A 24,707-nucleotide genomic window follows, 5' to 3' on the forward strand; every position below is an offset into this window, starting at 1 on the left:
TGAGATGTACAAGTCATTATGTTGAAAAACAAACTTTACAATTTAGGCGAGGGGCTGGGTAGATGGGATGGGGGTAGGGGGTGGTCTGTGTGTAGTTGAGGGAAATAAAATTTAATTTTACTTAAAGCTTTATAAATGCTAGATAAAATATATTTTTATGCAAAATGCAAATTTCAATATAAGTAAAATATAAACACTAGAATTATTTTGTAGCTATAATCAAATGTGACATTTTTATTGAAACTTTAAAAACTGACCAATGGAATAAAAGCTAAATGCCAAAGTAATAGGGAATTCTCATTTTTTAATTATTTTAAAGAATATTTTTATTATGCTAAATAGTTGTATAAGGGGTTTCAATCCAACCTGTCAATTTAGGAGTAGGATGCATCTTTATCATTGGGAATATTTAAGTCACAAAGAAAGCTAGTATTGCTGTATATCTAAATGTATTTCATTAAATAAAATTTAAGTTGAGATTCTCAGTCCTGTCATTCATTGTGCAAATCAAATTGCCAAACTAAAATGCATAGCTAATACATACCAACATTATACAAACATTATACAAACAGTGTTACAAAATGTCTAAGATTATAGAATGTTTCTTAGTTGCTGTACATGACTACAACATACAAATTCAAGTTTCACAGGTATGAATTGGAATACTGAGGTCGATTATGTAGAACTCTGTTGTGTCCACATTAGACAGAAGTTTGACTTGTGTGATATTTCAGTGATGTATCAACATGCATGAGCCAACAAATGTCCAAGTATCTGATTAAACATTATTTTGTGGATGTTTCTAGTAGAAATTAATATTTGAATCAATGAACTGAGTAAGGAAGACATTTTTTCTGAGTGTGTGCAAGCGTCATCCTCTTTGTGGAGTTTCTAGAAGACAGAACATTTTAAGAAGACATCAAGCTTCTTCCTCCTGGAAATGCCAACTTTGGCATTCATGATTTTCAAGTTGTAGAATTTGAACTGAAATTTACTTCACAGATCAGCTAGTAAAGAGCAGATTATCAGAATCTATAGGCCTGATAATTGGATAAATAAATTCCTCATGTTAAATCTCATTTGTTGTCTTCTATTGGTTTTACTTCTCTGGAAAATCCTGACATACACAATAAGTGAATTTTTGCTTTTACCTCTTCACTCTGAATCTAGATCCATACCAGAAGAGTGATGGCCTACACATTTTGCAGTATGATTTGTGTTTGCTTTTGCTTTATCTCAGTGTTCTTGCTGAATTTTTAAAGGATAATTTGCTGTGCATGTTCAGAGAATTTACTATGGATCTTGGAGGTGTTATTCTTGAATGAAAGTTCTCCTAGTGAGAGTAATCCCACTAGTGTGTCATTGAGACTTGTGTTCCAGGTGATGGAAGGGCCTCGCATATTTAAATATGAATATATTGTTCTTTGTGTGTATACACATGCATTTGTGACATTAGTGACCATATTAAATCACAAAAAGTCTATCTAAAGTTTTCTCAGTAAAGAGGACCATAGTATCTTTTTTTAGTTTTGTCTGCCTGATCTCTGTTGCTAATATTCAATTTTGCTGTTATTGCCCCAAAACTTCCCTGTACAATATATAGGCAAATGATACAAGGATGTTCTTATTTGAGACACAGCAGGCTAAATGTGGCCCATTACAATTGGTTTATATCTTCAATGAAGCTTGAAATCCTAAAAGGAAATCTCTTTCTTAAGTGTATTTAATGTGCTTTGTAGTAGTATGACAGTAGAGATTTGTATATAAATTATTTAATTTAGTCTAGAACAAAAAGAACTTATTGCATAAGAACAGGACCTTATTGCATATAATTAATTTTTACCAAATAGCTACTTTGGGAAAGTTTTGGGAAATTTGGGTTTACTGTTAAGTGAGACCATTGGTTCTCATCTTAAATGCACAGATGTTTTCCTATCTTCTTATGAGGATCCTTGTAGTTCAATAGGTGGTTTTAAAAGATTATCTATCTTGGTAGTCAGAAGGACAATGAACACTTTAGGGTTCCATATTATACCACTACCAACAATAATAGGTCAAACAAAATGTGTTATGATTTAGACCTTAAATGTTCTTCAAACCTTATATGTTCGATGTTTGGTCAACAGCCTGTGGTAGTGCTGAGCCATGACGAGAAAGGGACTTGGGACTAAAGCTTCTGGCTAGGGACTGAAACCTTGATTCTCTTTAATTACTTGTCTCCAGCATTTTATTAACGCAACCGAGCAACATAAACTACTCTTCTCCAGCGGGTATTTTGATAGTATTGAGTATGATAACTCATAGAAGATGAACTGCTTATGAAAAAATTTTGAACCACAACATTGTGAAATTGGATATGACAGAGACAAAAGAAGACAAGAGTATTCTATTGCTTTTGTATTTATTAGCTGCGTAACTCCTGTTTAGTTGCCAATAACAAAAGGAACATAATAACTATAAAGTTGTTGAGTTACAAAATGATCTGGGGTTTGCCAAATAGTTTCAGAACCTGTGAGTACTACATAAATATTTTAACTAAAAGACAATATTTTCACTCATTATATCAATTTTTCAGTAGACCAGGAATGCATTTTTAATAATTTCCTAAACATCTTTCCCTGCCCCCTCTGTGTTCTCTCTTTTAGTGAGAATACAATAAATAAATAAATAGAGAAAATAATAATAACCTATCTAAGATCCTCATCATCATAGAACCCAGCATGTATGACTTAAGATTGCAGCCATAGATGGTGCGATTCATTTTTAAGTGTAATTTATTTCATGTATAATTTTTTAATGTAGTCTTTCAACCAGTTTTGACACTGGCATACAATACGTACTCATTTTGGGATGTAATATGTGTTAAACCAGTTCTAAGTGTGGAAACAATTCCTACTGATTTGAAGGTAATACATGGTGCTTGTCTTCAGAAATGTGTGTGCAGGTGCACCTAGGCCTACAAGGTGCAGCTGGCATTAGCATTAATCACAGATTTGAATTTGGCAGATACTAGATTTTGTAGCAAGTATAATCTAGCATCGCTGTAACAAGCCATTGTAGAACTTCTCATAATTTTTTTTCCTCACTAGCCATTAAAGTTAGAGTCACAGTCATTGGAGTGTGTGTGTGTGTGTGTGTGTGTGTGTGTGTGTGTGTGCATGCGTTAATGCATGTATGTTCAACTATAAATGTGTCTCTTTGTCTATAGCAGACCAGTGAATAAGGACTTCTGGCTTAAGTTTTAGCTTTCTTTGTGGATTCATATTCAGAATAATTTCTGCATTCTTAAACAAATTGACTTAACAACCAGGATACTAGGGATTCCTTAAATCTGGAAACAATATTGCTCTGCAGTGGTTAACATATGTTCTAGAACTCCCCTACGACCCAGCAATCCCAGTTTTGGGCATTTACCCAAATGTTTACAAACAAGACCACACTAAAGCTACCACCACAACTATGTTTATTGCAGCATTATTTACCATAGCTAAGATATGGAATCAACCCAGATACCCCTCAGGAGATGAATGGATCAAGAAAATGTGGTATATATACACAATGGAATTCTATGCCTCCATCAGAAAGAATGACATTGCCCCATTTGTTAGGAAATGGAAAGGCTTGGAAAAAATTATATTAAGTGAAGTAAGCCAAGCCCAAAGAAACATAGGTTCCATGGTTTCCCTTATTTGCAATATCTAGTATATGTATGAGTCAAGCGGAAAAGGTCAGATAATGTGATGTTAGGAAAATGAACCCTTAGATATGTATTTTAATGTTTTTTTTCTTTCATGCATTTGTTTCTAATGCATTCATAAGATTATTTCTTTGTTGCTTTGTATGTCCCTCCCCCACAGTATAACCCCTGCTTTCACTATATTTGATGTCGGTATAATTTGTGGAGGAGATGGGGAAAAACAAATCGTTTAAGGATACAGGTGGACCTGTTGCAACAATGAGAAGTACAAGTTGTCATGTTGAAAACGAACTTTACAACTTTGGTGGGTGGGGAGGGGGAGGATTGGGTGGGGGGCGGGGGGGAAGCTGAGAAGGGATGTGAAGGATAAACAAAGGAGGAGGCTACAATGCTTGATAAGAAATGTACGCATTATCTTGCCCATGTAATTGTAACCCCTCTGTACAGTATGTTCACAAAAAATAAAAATTAAAACTAAAAAAAATTGTCATTGTATTTGTGAATGCATCATAAAGCATTCTCTTTAAATATTTAGCCAATGTTTAAAATCAGTTTGCATTCCAAGGCTATGTATCATCTTTTAAAGTTCTTATGTGGCCAGAGAAAGTCTGGGAAGTATTAAAAACCCATCATGGATAAAAAAAAAGAAGGAGGATAATATCTTATTCTAATTGAGACATAGATATTTTTCCTATGAATTCCAAAAGTGAATACTTTCTAGTTTCTCATGACATTGTGACTCAAATAACTGTGATATCACATTTTTATAAGTCCTTATTAGCTCCCTCAAAGAAGGCCGATAAAAGATACATCCAAAGGAAAAAATCAGAAGTCTACATAAAACGTATCTATTCAACATGTTCAATACATACTGAACATCTCTTCTATGAGAAGATATAAGGAGTATAGTACTGAAGAAATATGAGATCTACACCCATAGAAGATGCAATAAATTTAAGAGTTCTGAAACTGGCTAAGATAAAAATTTAAGTATAAAACTCAGAGTAGAAGCAGATACAGTTATGGACCTTTCTGTGTGCTATGAAATGAACTACTGTATATGTACTCATGCATTTGCTCCATAATTCAACACCAGTATGTAGATTTTACCAAAGAGGAAATATGTACAAAGAAAAGCCACTACTTCAACACGTAATGTGCAAATTACATAATGGTATTTCTATCCCTAGTGGCTTAGCCTGATGCTATATAGTCTTTACTGCACTATATTATCTTAGTTGTGGATTTATTTGTTCCTGAAAAGTAAGGAAACCTTCAGTCAGATAAATGACTCATATATCAACTTTTATGATTATATTTCCCATAGCTGAAATTTTGTATTTGACAGCAGTAGGGAGTTCAAGGTAGAATTGCCTTGTCAAGAGCATGCAGTCTGGATGTTCTTCTATTTTATTGATGTAATATAGAACCATATGGTTTGGAAATCAGCTGGATGAAAGGCAAGGACAACAGACTCATAGAAATGGGAGAGCAAAAATGGTGACCCAAAAATAGTTATTACATAAATTCTGAGGGTCAGCATTTGGGTTAACAGGACAAAAAATTTTTCTCAGGAATCACTTTTGTCAGCGCCTAGAGAGGCATAAATATTTTAATAAAGAATTTCAAAGCAACTCTTAAATAAGTAAGCAGATGGTAAACAAACAAGAATGTCTATAGTGCGAACCAAATACTAATTTGAAGTTCAAAAATATCCAAATCATTTTTTAAGGAAAAAAGAACTTAGCTACCAAACATACTGGAAAGGAACTTCAGCTGACCATTATTTGAGGATGAAAAGAACTCAATGCAAATTGTGATTTTTAACCATTGTAAATAATCATTAGCTACATATCCTGAATGCGTTTTGATAACCAGTAGTTATTCTTCATTCTTTCCTGAAGAAAATTTTAAGCACTTGGCATCTAAAATATATCTTTGTGAGCAGGTGAAATGATTTTACTTGGTCTTGCAGTCCTCTGAGAAAGAGAAAAAAATGGTAGAAAGACAAAATGATGACACTCTGTGTTTCTACAACATCTGAAATAAATATGTGTTGAGAATTTTGTGGGTTATGATTCTCAGAAATATCTATAGGGAAATGGGGAGAGGGAGCAGGAGATGAAGGCCAGTGAGGATGGGAAGTAGAATGGATGTACCCCTCAGTTTACTCCCCTGTAAGAGACGTTATATCTATAATGTATGGAGTATCATATTTGCATGCCCATATTTGTCAATCATTTGTTGAAGGTTTCCCCCAAATGTAGTTTGTTTGGCTTTCCCCTAGAAGTAGGGTTTTTGCTTTCCAAAGAGAGCTTTGGAAGCCAAAAGTTTCACCTTAAGAACTGAAGATGCTACAGCTGAGAGTTTCTCTGGTGTGTCAGAAGATGGTGCGTTTTCATTCCCGTTTCATGAAGATAGAGATGCGAATTGGAAACCAAATGGCCCTGTGCCTTTTTTATAAGTACATGTCCTCCATGTTTACGAATGTGCTTCCGTAAAAGAAGGAACAGCTTGCTTGGAGGAGAACTTCTACTTTAAAACTCTCATTTAGACAGTTTACCACTTATTTGTGGTAGGTTACTATTACTAGCCTTTCTAAAGATTTGAACCTTACTATTTCATAGATGTGACAAAGTACATTACACTTACATTAAATACTTACAGTAATAAGCACACAGGTTCGGAAATATAAATGCTGCATCTTGCCACATTTGCATGTGTTATTGACATTAGAAGACCATAGGGCTGTTGCTAGAGTTCTTGGCCTACAGAGGGCAGTGGTTAATACAAATTCCAGAGGGAGAATAAATCATTTGTGGATCCCAAGTGCCTATTGAATGGAGTTAGGTAAAAACAGTTCCTAGTTTATAGGAATATCACATGACAAAGTAACTTCATTTGTTTCAGAGCAGAAACTGTTGATGGAATTGAGCAATGCTGCTCAATACCAAGTACATATTTCTCACCATTACATTTTTAATATTAGGCAGCTGTAACTTCTTCAAACCCAAATATTCAAGCAAATTATACTTCACCACTCAATCAGAGTATATTGGTGAGTTAGTAAAATTTCAGTACCAGTTGTTTGACCGGCATAACTGACCTCTAAGGATTCCTTAGGTTTTTATTTATTTATCTTTTAAATATTCTGTTAGTCCTAAAATAAAACCGGTGTTCTTTGCCCTTGAAGTCTCATTTAGCTCCTTTGAGCTCTTTTCAGGGAAGTGTATTTACACTTTATAGTTCCCACAAATAAACATTCAGGCAAAATGAGCCATTTTAGCATTGCACACTGTTTTACTTTGCTGCCAACTTAAAAGATTTAAATCTCCTAACCTATTTTGGGGGCAGACAGTATGAAGAGGTGGTTCCAGAGGAAGTGATCTTGGGCTGTTACGAGACAGATTGTTGAATAACAGGCTCCTTGTGCTGGTGATCATACTCCTCTTCATGAGGGGACAGCTGTTCATTTATGTCAAGGTAACTACATTAAACACCATACTCTCTTTCTTTTATACATCAGCATGTAAAATGCATGTCGATGTTATATCGCTTTCCAGTCTATTCCTGGTGTTTAGTTCTTGTTATGCTAGGGGTCTGTTCATGAATATAACTTATTTTTCACAAACATCATCTCACTCCTGAAAGGTGGCAAGGCAGAGGAACTGCCTTTTCTTACCCAGACCTATGTCTATTGGTCTTTCAATCTTCCAGCTCCTTTTGACCCTATTTCTCTAATTCAATTGTGTTTCTCGACCTCTCCCTACCCATTCTCTGTCATATTCTCTGTATGACAGTGTGGTCTGCACAGCAATGTGAATCAAACAGGTTGACAATTACACTATGAGGAGAAATTCATACAATTTGCCTTTCAGGTCTGTTAAACTACCTTTAACTTTGTCCATTTCATTTCACAATCTAACCTTCATTATTAGCTTCTTCATTCCATGTCTACATTTGATTTCCTCTTAAAGCAGAAGTAAACACTAAAATAAATATTTCCTATAATACATCTAAGACTGAAGTAGGTTAACCACTCACTTCTCTACCATTGGCTTCTTTCTTTAATTTTCATTTAAGTGGAAAAATCTAAAATAGATATGCTTGGGAGAAGCAAATTTAGATACTGGATTTTTTTCAGGGACTGCTAAGAATAGGGGGCAACAATAACAAGTTTGCTCATATGGTTTAAAAATCATAGCACTTGGGAGACAAAGGAATAGAATTGGTTTAGGAATATGTCTGCCAGATGTCCTCACGTCTGCCACATCTTCAGATATGTCATAATGGGAGAAACACAAGAGGAGCACTAGACTCCTGGAGATTGGGGGAAAGCTCAGGTTATCGGAGCTTTTTGACAGGTGTCTGGAAATCTCAACATATCAGGTATGCATCACAAAACTACATGGCTAGGGGGGAATCCAATATCTTCAGTAACTGCCCACATAGTTTTTTGAAGTTGAGATATTTCACTTTTAGTCAATTGTGTTCCCTGATATGAAATATGAAGCACAAAATCATCTAGTTTATGACTGCTTTTCTGCACTCCTAAATCAATGTCTTTCAAGAAAGCAATATGCTTGAAATCATTCAATATTACTATGTTTTATGCTGAGACTATAATGAATGTTGGAAATGTATAACAAAAGCACAACACATTCCGTAATTAGAAGCCCTGAATGTACTTGCATCTCAAGACATAAAGACATACGTTGGTACCAAGTGTTTAGATTTCCCTTTATATAAAAATTAACTCCCATATCCCAAAATACCTTACATTTTCCCCATCCTATTGATTACTCATTAGATCTATGTTGAGAATTAGAACATTTCAAAGCACAAAAATATTACAGTGTTGTCCAAGTAGCTGGCCTCTGTTAGTGGAGGGTCGAAAAGCATTTTAACTAGTTAGCAAAGCTTACAGCATTTTCGTCAGACATTCCTCTCCTCATTACTAGCCTTAGAAGAAATTCTCACTTCAACAAACTTAGCTTGAGGTGTGTGTATATCATGTAGAGAACCAACAGGGAGGAGGGGCAAAAGAGTATCTACCCGAATATCAGTATAAAAAATCAGATACCCCTCTAATACAGAGCTCAGCACATCCCTGAAGAACATAACATAATCGGTGAAGAGTGTGAAGTACTAGGAGCACTTACTCATTTTTATTCAGGCGTGCGCATGATCTGCGCTGTACTGAACAAGCAGGTAGAGTCAGGGAGAACATAAATGAGAACGGTAATAAGCAATTGGTTTCCATGGGGCTCCCAGTTCCCCCCAGAGTGGCTGTGAAGCAAACTTTTTAATTGGTGTTCTGTCCTCAGTTTTGAGCCCGGTGTTCTGAGAAGCAGAGAAAACAGCACCAACTTCATCCAACATGGAAGAGGGAGACGTTTGAGAGATTTATCCTAATTCCATCCTTGAAAGGGGAAAATGGTCAAAAAGACAGAGGAGCAGCAGTTACCAAGAAGAGGGACAGAGAGGAGGGACCCACTTTGAAATCAGAAGCAGACCTCACCCTTGCACACAGAGGGCACTGAATTTTCATCCTGGCAAAGACAGAGCATCCCCGTTCACCACGTGTGGGATGCTAAGCGGCGGCCTCAGTTAGTCCCTTTTGGAAAATGAGAAATCTGGCAAATGAGAATAATCACTTGTAAATATAGATGTGGGAGAGATAATTCTGGTTTCAGCATGTAGGACAAGTGGGAAAGATAAAACATGGAGAAAGTAAGACACTTTGAAGAGTCTAAATGAAGTCATTTTGGCCAGAAATTAAAAAAAATACCTAGAGATAAAAGGAATGGGATGGATGAGAGACACGTTGGGAGATTAACAGAAATGATCATTAATCAGGTGAGTTCTGACATGAGGAGACAGAAGGAAAAGGGAGCTCATCAAGTACAGATGAGGAACCTGAAGCCCAGGCAGGTTAAAAGATTTGTCCAAGGAGAAAAGACTCACCAGAAACTTAACATTCTCATCTCCAGCTTTATTCCCATGCTATGGAATTGTACCTGCGCCTCACACGTGCTAAGCCCAGACTTGGCACGAAGCTTAAACACAGTACCTCTCTGGGTACCCTTACTCCCGCAGCTACTGTAAGGCAGATCATATCTGCAATTAACCTATCATTTTATGACACTCACCATTCTTGATTCCTGGAATATACTGTTAGCATGCATTAATATTTAAAATGATCAGTCCAGGTGTAATGATGCTGGTCTCACTGCACTTCTGGTTTATAACATAAAGGACCAGGGAAGCAGGCATACTGTTAAGGTCTGTTCTCAAATCTCCTAGAAGCAAAAATAGAAACACATATTTAGCTTCGTATTCAGCAAGAGTTGGATTAAAACAGCTTATAGGCATCGTCATATACCAAGATTGGCATCTTGACAAAACCTTCTTTGAGAAATGAGCACCCAGAAATGATGACTTAAGCAAATCATCTATTCGTTACTGACCAGTTTTTAACTGGGTCAGTTCCAAATGAGAACATAAATTGAACTCAATGGAACAAATGCTTATGTACAGCACCAATATGTTATCACACCTTCTCCTGATCGAGTTTCCTGACGTATCTGAATCTCGTGCTCTGCTCAGCCATTGAGAATTCATCTACAATCATGTACACTAGTGTCAGTGATTATGGAATGATCCTAGGTGCTCATCAAATTAAGAATGAATAATATGCATGTACACATGTGTATATGTGTATATACATACATACATAATACAAACCTATGTATGTAGTGGAGTATTATTCAGCCACAAAGACTAATAAAATTATATTTGTTACTGGGAAATGGATGAAAAAGGAGATTAAAAGGCAAGTATCAGGTGTTTTCTCTCATATGCATAATGTAAATGTAAAACAAAACAAAATAAGCACAGTTCTATAAAAAGGAGACCTTTGGGAGGAGTCAGAGAGAGGGAATAGGAAAAAAATGGTGGTAGAGCGTGGGTATGGTCCATGTATATGTCATGCATGTATGAAAGTCAAATAACAAAATACATGAAAGACCATTTTAGAACCTGAGAATACAATCACATGCATACTGTATTATACATTATGTACACATACACATGGAAATATTACAATAAACTCCCCATTGTACAATGAAACAAGGAAAATAGTAATAGCTTATGCTGAGCTCAGTAGCAGGCTTCCACCTTGTAATCACTCAGAAGACGGACACAGGCATCACTGAGTTTGAGGCCAAACTAGGATCCATAAAAAGACCCTGTCTCCAAAATATTTTAATCAAAAAACTTCAACCCACTTTTCCTTAAAATGAATAATTCCATGCTCTCTGTTGACTGGGACTGTGTCTTTCAAGTGGAGATGTTATCACAGACTCTGGAGAAGGCTGGGTGTCTGGGCTGAAGGGGTTCTCCAGCCTCTCACATGAACAGTGAACCACATCCCAGAGCAGCTAAAGTCAACAACGTCTACTCTCCCCATCCAAGCACGGACTCTATGCATATCCGCTTTTGGAGGGAATCCAAACGCCAGTTCCTAGAATGTAATAGAACCTGATAACCTTTCACAGGCAATAAATAAAGAGACAGCATGATTTTGGAGGCAGATAATACCGGACAGTAGTTGTTCTTGCTGTACCACACTTCCTCATTTGTAAGAAAGTCAGGAAGTGCCTTCAGCACCCATGTCCACCACGCTGTTATCTTCCAAGTATGTGAAAATGGATAGCTCTCAATTTTTCCCTCCATACCTCAACATAGACAAATCCTAGTGTTCAGTAAGTGTTTATTTAATGTTATCTCCAGGTAAAAGGGCTTGCAAGGGGGATAAACCTTTCCATCTGTAGTATTAAACTATAACATTTAATTGTTGAAATGGTGATGTGGTGGGCTATGATTCCTAGGAGACTTTATCTTGAAACCCCTGATCAGGGCTCTTGACCCTTAGCCCTTTATTTGACATTTTGCAACACTGAATTTAGAGAAAGATTTTTAAAATATGAACACCACACAGCTTTTAATGAAAACAAGACCTTTAAATAAAATCAACAAAGATACTTATGTCCCTCTATGAATGAGCTTTTCCATTGCCTTGTTGCATTTGCTAAATTGTAGTATTTTAAGAAAAATTCTGATTTGACCTCTGCCCTAAAAGCATACCCATCTTTACCTAATTTATTCCTAAAAAAATGTTTAGCTTTCTTTCTCCTTATCCCTGTCTGTGCACGTTACAGGTTTAATTTATAGGTTAGGTTAAAATCAGCATTAAACTCTTCTCACAATTTTATTCTTGATAGAAGTTAAATTGTGATGACCCATGTAGAACCTTATAGATTGAAACACAGTTTTATAATTACAGAGGTGATTTCTTAACGTTACCAAGTAAGTATATAACAATGAAATGGTAAATTAAATTTCCACTCATTTCCCATTTCAAGGTTTCAGACAAACTATGTGAGTTCTTGGCAGCAAACAAATATGCGTTGTTTTTTTTTTAACCAAATAAATCCACTATGGTTTGTAAAGGAAAGTTCAGGAACTTTGAGATATATTTTTACCTTACCACCATGGCCTGCATGGTTTATAAACAATTTCGTTCTCCTGTTTCTGGAGGTTAGCAAGTGGATGGAAAAGCCATTGTTGCCTAAGGGTGCGTTTCCAGTTACAGATGGCCGATATCTTGTTGAATCCACATTTGACAAGGACATTTTAATGTTTGTCACCAGTGGATGGATCAATACAGTAAAACACTAACCTTCATAATTTGGCTCGACACTAAGAGCATGAACAACTTTGAAACCATATACAATTATATTTTAAAGTATTCTCAAGAGGATAAGAAAGGCTAGCAGGCTGTAAAGACTTAAGAGGTGCCACTCAGAAAAAAAGGAGTAAATCCCTAAATAAAAGCCTTTTCCCCCAATTTTGATTTTAAGAAAAAAATAAATGTTTGATATTTTGTCCATGGAACTGCAAAGGCATCCTGTTTGTATACCACATTTCCACATCAGTTCTTAGATTTTTATTTTCATTCTTTTGACCATTCTGATTTACTCACATGTGAGTGATAGGTCATGCATTTCTATGGTTTTAGGACAAGTAGTTTACTGGATTCTGTCTCATTACTTTACTTCTTAAACTTTTCCAGAATCTTTGGAACCATTAATTTTATCCACTTGAATGTAAGAAATGATTTACTTAGTTCCAATAAAGTCTTAACAGAATTTCTATAAGATCTGTATTTTATTTATTTTTTTGTTGGTCACGGGGCTTGAACTCTGGGCCTAGGTGCTGTCTCTCAGCTCTTCAGCTCAAGGCAAGTACTCTACCACTTGAGCCACAGTGCCACTTCTGGTTTTCTGGTGGTTAATTAGAAATTAGAGTTTCATGGACTTTCCTACCAGGGCTGGCTTTGAACCGTGATCCTCAGATCTCAGCCTTCTGAGTAGCTAGGATTATAGGCATGAGCCACCAGTGCCCAGCAAGATCTATATTTTAAACAGAATCGATGTTATAAGATACGTAGCATTTAGAGGTTCCTGGGAATTGAACTGAGGGCCTTCTGTTTGCTTGGCAAGTATCTTACCACTAAAACCCACACCCAGACCTTTTGCTTTGAATTTACTTTTGTTGAGATCATATCTTGAGCTTTATCCCAGACTTCTCTTGGACCACAATTATTCTACCTTCACTTCCCAAGCAGCTCCTTTGGAAACGGCCAAGGAAGAACTATATTATGAGGAACTTGAGACATACTGAACATTGGTTAAGACTGTCACCAAAGGCACTAGAGCTTGTGAAGAACATGATGGTTTCTTTCTGCTCTGAAAGAACATTGATGAGAATCTGTGAAAAACTCACCACATGAAGGAAGGAAGATACTGTTGACACTGTAGAAAATGTAGGCAGGTAGATCCTAATGGCTGGCCCAGTTAGGGTCCTAGGTAGAGGATGATCTTATTTTTCTCCTAACTAGGTACAATGTATACTGTATCATATTTTTTTCATAGACACATGTGAGTGTGCACACACATGCACACTCACATATGCATTTACACAACTGTTCATCTTAGAGATTCAACTGTAATTTTCATTGTAAAGAAAATTAGGAAGCAAGGGTTGTCCTGGAATTAAGTTGAATCTGTTTATGTAGCAGCCATAGGTGGTAATTGATCCTTCCTGCATCAAGTCTTTTCTTTCCGGTGGCTGTTCATTCCTGTCTTCGGGAATCTGCTTTCCTGAGGTTTCCTTTGTGTACCAGAGTTGCAGAGAGACTTTGAGAAGATTAATCACCCCTAGAGGTAGTGTGAGCCAGTGACTGTGGGGAGTTGGCATATAGATACTCTTGCCTCCTCGTGAGGTCATTCTTACCTGCAGGGATCTCTGGAATTCCGCGTAGGACTTGCCCTGCAGTGGGCCACTGTGCTGGCTGTTCTAATGATGCGCCTTCAATTATTCAGAGCTGGCTGCCATAGCAGGCGGTAACAGAGTTCCACACACTGCGCAGCTTCAACAACACGCTTTTATTTTCTCACAGCTCTGGAGCTGAGAAATCGGAGGTCAATGTACCAGCATTTGGTTGGTTCTAGTGAGATTCCTTTCTTGTCTCAACGGCAGATGATTTATCTTTTGGTCTTCACACTCACACAGGAATGCACACATACACACACATATACACATACACACACACACACACATGCAACACACAAACAGGACGATAGTGAGAGTTGAGAGAGGCATGCCTGAAGTTTCTTCTCCTTTTTTTTTTTAAAGATGTCAATCCTGTAGGACTAGGGACCCACTCTTTCAGCCGCCTTAAATTACCTCCTTAAAGAAACCTTAGCTCCAAATATATAAATTGGGAAGGGGAGAAGACACAATTCAGACAACACACCCTCTATTAGCTGTTTTTCTTTCTCGTGTCACCCCAGGGCCCAACTTTCCCATTAAGTTTCACTAAAGACACAGAAAGAATGTTTATGGCAGAACTAAGTTCAGACAATGGCCTTGGCTAATTTAAAGAGTTAACTCACAGTTAACTAACAGGGATTAGATCATAGGAAAAGCAAACTTCACAGATGAGTTACCAAGCACAGGAATTCTTGTTCTAATCTGTCTTATTTTTTTTCTACCTGTAGGTATAGGTGTCTATTTTTCTACCTGTCATCTTCCCACTTCTCTTTACAGGGTTATTTTTGCAAACATCAAAGCTACACAGAATTCTCCAAGATAGTTCTCTTCAAAAAGATTCTTTGTAAATAAATTATAGGCAGGAGGCTGAAGCTTCCAACTGTTATTAAGGCTCCATTCAGAGGAAAATTTGATTTTTTCCCCCTATTTTGATGGCAGCACATCAGCAGGGTTCCAAGGCATTGGGTTTCGCAGAGCCAAATCATTATTCAGGAGCTAGGTTTATTTTGAAGGCGCACCAAGCACCCTCCACCCCGAGGAGTGGCATATCTTACTCCAATTAAGGAAGGGAGAAGACTCATTTCCCTCACGGCCATGAAGAGAAAGAATTACCCCAGCAATGCAAGAAGAAAGAAGCAGAGGTCCAAGGTACTGATGGTGAATTTCTGAGGAAACCGTCTTCATGAATCTTACATGTGAAACAGTGAAGTGACGTGTCTAATTAGGGCCTTGTGACTAGAAATGAAAGAAAATGTTGAGTTACCGTGGATCTCATTGGATACCTCCAGGTCATGAAGTTCTTAGCTTTTCATATCACACTTCATTAGGAAATTTGTGAGTTGCATCCTAAAGATATATTGTAGGCACTCATCTTGCACTAATGAGTCATGTGACTGCCAGGCATGCTATGATTGGGACATTGGTTTCCTTATGTATAATTGAAAATAACTTATTCACAGAAGCAGAAGATACAACATAGCATGGGGCTTAAAGAAGAATACTAAATAATGCACATGAAGACTTTATATAACAGCTTCAAGAAATAACCTGGGATCATACCATTCTAATGGCATTGTCTGTGTATATTAGTATATGCTGTGTAGAAGTCAGTCTTTACCTGAGAATGACAATACAGCATCTCTGTCCTATCATTTCCAAGAATTCATATAACCTCCATTCAGTCTTGGAATAAAAAACATCAAGCAAGCATGAAGTGAGGAACATTTTGCAAAATAACTCACCAGGTCTCTACAAAGCATTTCAAGCTCATACAACATGAAGGAACGTAAAAGTAGCTCTAAGTAGAGGGTTTAGGAAGATAGGATACCTGAATGCAAGCTAGAATCATGGATTAAATCACGGGGGTTTTATGGACATTAGCAGGAAAACAGACAAAATATAGGGCTGGAAATCTAGCTCAATTGCACAACCCTTGCATGACATGCACAAGGTTTGGGTTTTCTCTTCAATACTTCAAACAAGGGAAAAGACGGGGGAGTAATATAAGGAAAGACTTTACATTTTGGTTTTATTAATTTTTTTGTTGGTTGTGGGACTTGAACTCTGGGCCTAGACATCCCTCAGCTCTTCAGCTCAAGGCTAGCACTCTGCCACTTGAGCCACAGCGCCACTTCTGGCTTTTGTTGTTTGTGTGGTGCTGAGGAATTGAACCCAGGGCCCCATGTATGCAAGGCAAGCAGTCTACCACTGAGCCACCTTCCCAGCCCCTTGGTTTTAATTTTGAAACATCAATATAAGGACAAACAAAACAGCAATTAATTTTAAATTTTAAAAGGTAGCAAAGAAATCAATATTGCAATGTTTCTGCAGGATCAGTAGCTGTGGAGCATTGTATTTTGCCCTTAATTGCTGTGCTGAATTGGGAATGTCTGTGCTTATTATCTGAACTCCTATGAGCTTTCAACAAATACATATTGAACTCAGAGCCTCATGCCTTAGCATTGAAACAATGTAAGTTATCATATGAAAAACAATTTTCCCTCTCTGGGTTTCATTTTCCCTTTGGGAAAATTAATGAGCTTCATTCAAAGTTATCCATGTGCCATTTCTCACATTCCAAAATGATGAACTGTTAAAGAATGATTAGTCCCACTGAACGCTGGTACAGAGAGATCTATTCATTAGAGCTACTGTTCAAAACATTCATAAAATAGTATGTGGGGAGAAATATGGGCAACAAGAAAAGGATCACCTAAGACATACTGACACTCTCTTTGAAAAGTTTTTCATTTCAGTTAGAATACCCTATGTCACTGTAGAATTCACTTAATTTCTCAATGTCAGTTTTCACAGTGGCTGTGTCATAGAGGGGCTTTCAAGTCTTTGAAGGATGATGAAAATCTCAATTGGCTTGAAAATCCATTTATAGGAAAACGGTTTATGGAAAAAAATGTACAAGTAAAATTGAGTCTTCTCGTACTTTGTTTTATTTTTAAGGAAATTGTGAGCTTATGTAAAAATGATGCTTTTAGTCTTTACCTTTTCCATGGTCCATCACTGCCTTTCACTGGCTTCCTAAACACTGAGATTACTAGAACTGGAATTCATGTCAGAGTCTACTTTTAAAAGTTAATTTTCCATTCAGATTTAGGAACACAATTGACTTTTCATTATGGAAATGAGTTGGTAGTGGGTGGTGTTGGTGATGGTGGTGGTGATGATGTTGATGATGTGGTGGTGATGATGGTGGTGGTGGTGATGGTGGTAGTGGTGATGGTGGTGGTGGTGATGGTGGTGCTGGTGGTGATGGTGGTGGTGGTGGTGGTGGTGACGGTGGTGCTGGTGGTGATGGTGGTAGTGGTGGTGCTGGTGGTGGTGGTAATGGTGGTGGTGGTGTGCTGGAGGTGGTGGTGATGGTGGTGGTGGTGATGATGGTGGTGGTGGTGATGGTGGTGGTAGTGGTGGTTGTAGCATTGGTAGTGTTGGTGGTGGTGGTGATGGTGGTGGTGGTGCTGGTGGTGCTCATGGTGGTGGTGGTGCTAGTGGTGGTGGTAATGGTGGTGGTGTTGTGGTGGAGGTGGTGGTGGTGATGATGGTGATGGTGGTGGTGGTGGTGATGGTGATGGTGGTGATAGTGGTGGTGGTGGTGGTGATGGTGATGGTGGTGGTGGTGGTGGTGGTAATGGTGGTGGTGGTAATGGTGGTGCTGATGGTGGTGGTGATGGTGGTAGTGGTGTGGTGGAGCTGGTGGTGATGGTGGTGGTCATGATGGTGGTGGTGGTGGTGGTGGTGGTGACGGTGGAGGTGGTGGTGATGATGGTGGTGGTGGTGATGGTGGTGGTAGTGGTGGTGGTAGCATTGGTAGTGTTGTTGTTGGTGGTGGTGGTGCTGCTGGTGGTGGTGCTGGTGGTGGTGGTGATGGTTGTGGTGGAGGTGTTTTGATCCCAAGAGTTAAACGTAGGACCTCATATTCTCATTTGGATTTTTGACCAATGGCTAGAGCTCCACAACTTGAGCCATGTCTCCACATCCAGATTTTTCTTGTGAATTAGAGATACAAATCTGCTAGATTTCTCTATTTGGAATGGCTTCAAATCATGGTCCTCAGATCACAGCTTCCTAGGTACTTAGAATTACAAGTATTATCTTCCGATGCACAGTAGGAAATAAGATTGTGTGTGTTTATGTGTTCTAAGAGAAATCTGGAAATGTTAAAGGAGAAAAATGCGAAAGTTTATGAGAGCATGATTTCTTCAGAGTGAAAATACTTTATTAGAAGAAGGTTACACTTTTATAATGATGTGTTTCAAGTTTTTAGATATAGACATACTGAGAAATCACAGCTTAGTTTGGTTGTTTCCTGTTAATGTATAAACCATGTAAAGATAGTCATAGCTCATTTATTTTTGTACACAGGATTTGTTTAATTTTGAGTTTTATTTCTAAACCATTATTTTGTCTGATCCTTACTGGAGAAACTATGATGAATTTTCTCATTGGATCCATGAGCATGTCAAATGAATCATGAACTTTAAAATAGTGATATCTGCTCATGCAATGTATAAGTAGCCAACCACTCTGACCCCTGCACTGGTCTGAGGGAAGTAAAGCAGAATATCAAACAATCTATTCTCATATTTCCTGGTCTAGCCAGTTAGGGAGAAACAGGTAATGATCATATAAACAAACAAACCTGTCAGGTCATATATATCCTGAAGAAAAATCACCCATTTGGAAAAGACAATGACTACTTCATGTAAAAATGCATAGGTTGTGTGAAATGATTTATTCTACATTGTTTTTCATTCTGATGGTCACAAACATCAGAATCATTTCTGTTTTAAAGAATATGAACCTAGAATGCCTAAATTGTAACAATCTCCATGTTTCCCAACAGAAAAACAAAAGGTGATGATTCAGCCCTGATCATGGTATTTTTTTCCTACAATCTTACACAGTCTGATTGTCCTCATAACCACTGGATGCAATTATTCTTCATGAGATAGAATATACTTTATCTCAATTGACTTTCAATAGAAGTAGGCACTGTAGAATGTATTTGTTAGGTAGCTAGAAAATGTTTTAATTTCCTTTTTAAAACGCATTTATAAATCAGCCCTACTGTACAGGAAAAAGAGCAGATGTACAGGATAGTTAATTTCTAATACAGTCAATAAATATTTAGGAAGCTCAGCACAGGTACCACCAGACAAGTGAGACATCACCACAGAAAAGTAATCATAGTGTTGTCCTAACTATAAAAACTGAAGCGGGAAAACAAAGGTAGACCCAGAAAATGGGAGGAGATAGCAAGTGCTATTGTGAATGTGCAGAGCATGAACCAACAAGCCCATCAGTTTGTGAAGTCCCTGAAGGAAAATCATGCAGTTACCGAAGAGAAGGACCTTGCCCAGGGCAAGGTAGGAGAATCAGGGAGATGGTGTGTAGAGGAGGAGAGTCATCCATCTCCTGGCCAGCAGGAAGCAAAGACTCTGAAAAGAACCAAAATAGGGAAGATGAATTCAACCTGGATCTGAAGGTGAACACTAAATGATTAAAGTTCATTGATTGTGCTTATAATCAAATGTTACCTGCCTTTGGATTTGCTATAGTGTCATTGCCAATTAGCTACTCAGAATACTTAAGGGAAAAGACAATTTAAATATTCTAAGACCAAGCACTCAAGTACATTCTGTGAATGTTTTTTTGTTTGTTTTGTGTTTTTTTTTTGGTTTTTTTTTTTTTTTTACTCTGTTGTGCGTCCTGAACTCTGGGCCTGGGTGTTGTCCCTGAGCTCTTCAGCTCAAGGCTAGAGCTCTACCACTTGAGCCACAGCGCCACTTCTGGCTTTTTCTGCTTATGTGGTGCTGAGGAATCAAACCCAGGGCCTCAGGCATGCAAGGCTAGCACTCTACCACTGAGCCACCTTCCCATCCCTGTTCTGTGAATTTTTGAGTAAATGATTGTTGTTGCTTTTTTCTAAACTGTCGATTTTTAATCTAGATATTAATTGAGCATGTGAAGCTCATAGGTGGATACAGTTGGGAAAGAGATATCAAAGCATGTAATGGATGACAGTAGGTTGATTCAGTTGAATTCATTTTAAAGGCTCCAAGCAGCAATTGATCCTTTTAATGCACCTATGAGAGAAAGCAAGGCAAGTCACTGAAGTTATTGTGTGATGCATACTGCGTCAGTAAGTAGTCTGATGCTATGACAACACCTGTGGGGCTGGGGAAAGAGATCAGAGGAGGAAAGTGTTTGTTTTGTCTTTCACACTTCATTCCATGGATGGTTGGGTCGCTTGCTCTTAGTCCAATGGCCAAGGTAGAAACAGAGGAAGGGTGTGGTGGAGGACAGCTGTTCATAGCTTGATTAGCAGGAGACAGAGAGGCAGGGATGGGTCTGAGACAAGGCATATCTTTTCAGGGAATAACCCTAGTGACTTACTTTCTCCTACTAGACCCCTCCTTTCCTAACCATTACCTCTCCATGTTGTCCCCATGGTACGAATCCATCAGGTGATTATTTCATATATTAGTTTGGTTAGACCCTCAGATCTAATCACCTCTTAATGATTGGATCCACCAGCCAGGAACCAATTCTTCACACCTGCACCTTTTGGAGAAAGCACTTCATATCACCAACCTAACACATGCCAAATTCATGGTGGCAAGGGAGAAAGCAGGAGATTCTATTCCAGAGAAGGCATTCAATGGGTGTATTCAATAGGACAATTCTACTATTAAAGCTAGTACTATAAAAATCTCATCATCTCTTCTAGGATTTTAGTCAGATTGTGAATTAAACCAATTGTCTTTAGCTTACACAAGCTAGAGGTAAACTGTATATTGGATCTCAATAGGTCCATGATTGTTAAGAAGAAGAATTCAAATAAAGACAGAAAATAGAGCTATAAAAGAGGAGGATAAACATTCCAGGTAAGAAAATTTGATATTTGTGGGAGCAAGACACTGTCAAGTTCATTCTAACTGCATGAGCAAAACAATTTTGTAGTGTGGAACTTCAGAGATGTCAAGGTCAAAATGCTACATCGAGGCCAGTTAGTGGGGCTCCTGTGTTCCAGGATGTGAGGTTGGATTCCATTCTTTCTTTAAGCACTAAAGAAGACCTTTGCTTCCACAAATAAAATGATAACATTTGCTGTCTAACATTTATCATAGCAGTTTTATTGTTTCTGAGATGCAAACCCTGATACTGTCTATTTGCTTTGTTTTTCTTTTTCCACTATAATGAAATCCAGTCCATGACAAACAAATTTATAGAATGTAGAAAGATCCAAATTAGAAAGTGAAAATCCTATATAAATCTACCTTTGAAACTAGCATTTGATGTACCATCCAGATGTATAGAAACAAAAATACCTAGCACATACACACATAGAGTAGTAGGACATATCTGAAATTCTAAATTTCTTCTGTTCATATGTCATAAATATTTCTATACCAAGAAATAACTTTGACATTCTTTTAACTCACATGTTTATTGATTAGAAATATGTATAAGCCACTAGAACACATCCATAATTTTACCATGGCTGGAAATACAGTATCATAGTAAAGTTCCCATAAGTTATCCATCTGATCCAATAAAGTAAATGTCCTTGGAATAATTTCCGGTTTCACAGGGTAATATGTACCTTTCACTTTAAACAAAACAAATCATACTTGTGTACACATATGCACATAATCACACTTATTTGAAAGGAAATAGTGAAAACATACTCACGTGCATATACCAGCCTTTATAGTTATGTGTGTGCACCAATGGTGATGTCATCATTTCTGACTGAAAGGGCTGATCTTGCACTTTACTTAGTCTCTCATGGAAGAAATACAACCATTTTACTAATGGAAAATTCCACACAGATGCGTTTTATACTGTTGGAAATAAAATTATTTTCCCTATATTTGATCCATGTATATCCATGTATAAACTTGAAGTACATATTTTAGATCCATTTATAATGTATACACACTTCTATTTGTTGTCTGAATCTCCAGATCATTTTGGTTGCTCTGGGTGGTATTTTCTTTGAGAAAACCATCACACACAAACACATTCTGTATAACAAGACTTAATTTGTTTGCTAATCAACCAGTTAAATTTTTTAAATTAAGTGCCTGTTATGTACCAGAACCCCAGCATGGTGTTAAGAGCTCAAAACTATTTAAAATTTAGTTGTTCTTTGAAAGGAGTTTGGCAATGATCTGAGAATACAGTAAACTATACTGAATAGTAGCTCCTTTGCTCTTTTTTTGCCAGTCGTGGGGCTTGAACTTAGTGTCTGGGCACTGTCCCTGAGCTTCCTTTGCTCAAGGCTAACAGTCTACCACTTGAACTGCGGCTTTTGGATTTTTCTGTTTATGTGGTACTGAGGAATCGAGCCCAAGGCTTCATGCATGCTAGACAAGCATGATACCACTGAGCCACATTCCCAGCCCACTCTTTTACTCTTATTAACTAGGTTTTCTATCAACATTTTGATGTAGATGGATTTTTCGTTAAGACTCAGACATTTACTTCACTATTTGGATTCCTGCTGAATATATACATTGCATTTGTTGCGCATGATTTCCAGACCCGGTGTGTATGTGTGCGTGCATGCGTGTGTGTGAAGCTATATATGTGCATTTTAAAATAAGCCATCAATAAAGAGAAGCTCATATAGTATGTAGTATCAAGATATGACTGTTACATAACTTCTGCTTTAAATCCCAAATCTACTACTTTACAGCAAGATACCTCTGCCACACTGTTTCTCGTACTGTGCCTTAGTTTCTCCTTTTAAAGTGATGATTTTGAAATTATATGCCTCATGGATTGTTTTAAGGACTAAAGAGAAAATAAATATCTGTGAAGAACGGACAATAGGACCTGCGCAAAATGAAGAAAGAGCAGTTGAGGTGCTATCCTGATAAAATTTAAATACACACACATATAAAATCCCATGGGGAAACCATTCAGTCCAATTAATGTACCCCAATATATCAGTTGATCAGAGAATAAAACAGACTCTTTTATTGGGTAGGGTTCAGTGGGAGGGTAAACAAGGATACATACGACCAAAGTACTTTATATGCATAAATGAAAATAGAAGAATGAAACATGTGGAAAATGGGAAGGTGTAGGGCATAATGTGTACTGACAGAAGGGTAAAGCTGATGGGATATATTTTACAGATACATAGAAATGTGACAATGAAACTTCCCCCTTACAAATAATGTAGGTTAATAAAAACACATCAGCTAGCTTAGCAAATAACTCAGTAAATTTTATTAGTACTTATTTCTAGCGAATAGTATATGATTTTTGCATTCCACAGGAAATTCAAAATGCAGAAGTTAAAATAGTTAAATTACAGTAATCTCCAAGAACTTGGAAAGGTGTAAAGCCTTTGGTGGAATCTGTGGTACCAAGGATAGGCTCTCCTTTAGCAAGTCCCCACAAATAGTCCTGGGTTCAATGACTCACTAGGATAATACAGAGGAATCAGCATAAATTCTCACCCATGACCATAATTTATTATCCCAAAAAGATGCAGAGCAAAATCAGCAAAGTTAACAGTTCTGGCAGGTGGTGTTCATAGGAAATTATGGGCAGGCCTCCAGGAGAGGGTCGCCGGTCACACTGGGCACCCTCACTCGTTCCTTCTGTGAGTTATAGACGGATGTAAAAGGCTGTCCATCAAGACCCTCCATAGAACCTCATTACCTTATAGGTGCTTTTGGTAACTTTCCACATAAGAATCCTCTGACAGACACAAACTGATATTGTAGGTGCTATATGAAATCAGTTTTTCAGCATAAAAGAGTTTGCTGGAGGAGTTCGGTTACAAAGAGTTGCATTTATCAGTTGTAGGATTTTGGCCAAGTGAATTAACTGGATGAAGTCTACATGGAGTTCATTCTAAGGATAGCTATGTGTTATGCATGTTCTGTGATCTATTTTTTGTACAGCAATGAAAGGTGAAATAAGTAACAGTGAATGTGTTATATACATAGAACAGCCAGCCACAGAAGATGATGTATGCAACACTGGTGTGTGTGTGTGTGTGTGTGTGTGTGTGTGTGTTTTTTATATATATATATATATATATATATATATATATATATATATATATATATATATACAATCTCTTGATCTCTTGCTATGAGCCTCCTCAGCAAACATATGTGCTCCCAGCCTGGCATGGTAACAAATCCCATAGCAACTGTTTGCTTAAAGATGTTGGATGTCTAGAGTCATCTCCCTTATTTCTCTTTTTACATTGACCTGGGAATCTGAGAACTTTAGCTCAGAAATCGTCACTGGGACAGATCTAGTAGCTTAAGTAGTGTCTTCGGAATTTGTACTTAGATATAGATTTACATTTGTATAGGAAATCATTCTGGACCAAATATTTGCCAACATTTTCTCCCTGTACCACACTTAAGGAAAATTAATACACTCTTTTATTTTGCAGCACTGAGATGCAAATTGAGAGCTTTGCTTTTGCACAGCAAGCACTCAACAGCTTGACCCGTGTCTCCTGCCCAATGAATTGAACCCTTAACCCCAAATAGGATGGTATTTGGAGATGGAGCCTTTGAGAATTTTTGCACACATCTACTCTGGTGACCTAATCTAA

This window comes from Dipodomys ordii, unplaced genomic scaffold, assembly GCF_000151885.1.
Source record: "Dipodomys ordii isolate 6190 unplaced genomic scaffold, Dord_2.0 Scaffold8, whole genome shotgun sequence".
NCBI classification, from domain to species: domain Eukaryota; kingdom Metazoa; phylum Chordata; class Mammalia; order Rodentia; family Heteromyidae; genus Dipodomys; species Dipodomys ordii.